The sequence below is a fragment of the Etheostoma spectabile genome, chromosome 2 (genome assembly GCF_008692095.1).
Source record: "Etheostoma spectabile isolate EspeVRDwgs_2016 chromosome 2, UIUC_Espe_1.0, whole genome shotgun sequence".
Lineage (NCBI taxonomy): Eukaryota > Metazoa > Chordata > Actinopteri > Perciformes > Percidae > Etheostoma > Etheostoma spectabile.
In genome coordinates, this window is record NC_045734.1 from 26,964,270 (window position 1) to 26,965,549 (window position 1,280).

The following is a 1,280-nucleotide window of genomic DNA, read 5'->3' on the forward strand; positions in this document are numbered from 1 at the left end:
TATGTGTGTGTGTGTGTGTGTGTGTGTGCGTGCTTGTATTACTATCCTCGTGAGACACAGCAAACTTTTAAACTTTGGTGTTTAGCACTCTATTCTTATTGGAAGGTATTTGAGGCTTAGGACTTTTATGTATGTTTAGAATTAGAAACAGGCTGAAGTTAAGGATAACAGTTGGGTATTTATTGCCAGTTGTTGGGATTAGGAAAAGAACAAACCCAGATCACAGGAATTTTAAAATCCCACCTTACTTCACACATAAAGAGACATTTCACAGTTTTTTTTCTGTTTGATCGCAAATACACTCACACTAGAAGGCATCACACACTACATGAAGTTGAGATTTTTCTTTTCTTCTTTTAAATACACTCATGTGTTTCTCTCTTATACACACCCAAAACAGCTCTTTTTCAACAAATTTCACTGATATGGTGTGTAGGGCAAAGTCAGTTTGTACCACATTTAAACTGGATTGTTCTAAATCTCAGCTTCCAAACCAACCTGCATAGCAGTTCCATTTCTCTTTACATTCACCATTCCAAACACAGATGCAGCTGTCCAGGTTGATCTTCTAAAAAGTTGAATTGGCTGAATCAAACTGCTGAAAGTTAACATCAGCTTTACCCCAATGATAGTATGGAAAGGAAGAAGGATTACTGTGAGTACTAAACACTCCCTTCATAGACATGAGGAAGGAATAAACAGTTACTGTAAAAGATCCTTTAAAAAATCCTGTTCTTCAATCTAAATAAAGACTGCTGGAGACATTTGTCAGTTCGGTCATGAAGATAAACGTGAAGTTTTACAGATTTCCCCTTTCAGCAGAATGTAAAATGACAACAATTACAAGCTTATAGCAGGACTGGTGGCCATATGAGTCAGCTGGACCATGTATACCGGGGTCCAGTTTGGGAGTTTGTCAGTTAACCGAGCTGCTCTCTGCTGGGACAAATGAAATGCCAATCCATACACCGGCCATGACTGACCAAAGTGACAACCCACACCCTGGACAGGAAAGCATCCAAACAAGATATGTTGGAAGCACTGTCCAAAACACCTGTTCAACATTTCAACATTAGGTAAAGCCTTCCTACTTACACTTAAATGTGAAGCAGTGGAGACTGCTGCAATTTTAAAATTACGTAAGAGTACATCATTATGAAATGAAAGAGTGGGACTTACACTTGGCAAATAAGGATATGATGTCACAAATTGCAGGCAGGGAGAAGGAAGTATGCACATAGATAGATAGATAGATAGATAGATAGATAGATAGATAGATA

The 1,280-nt window shown here is 38.3% G+C and overlaps 1 protein-coding gene across 1 annotated transcript in view; it reads right to left on the reverse strand.

The window, feature by feature from the left end:
* cacng2b (calcium channel, voltage-dependent, gamma subunit 2b) overlaps positions 1 to 1,280 on the reverse strand; it is a 66,350-nt gene that overhangs the window by 62,682 nt on the left and 2,388 nt on the right. The window lies entirely within an intron of this gene.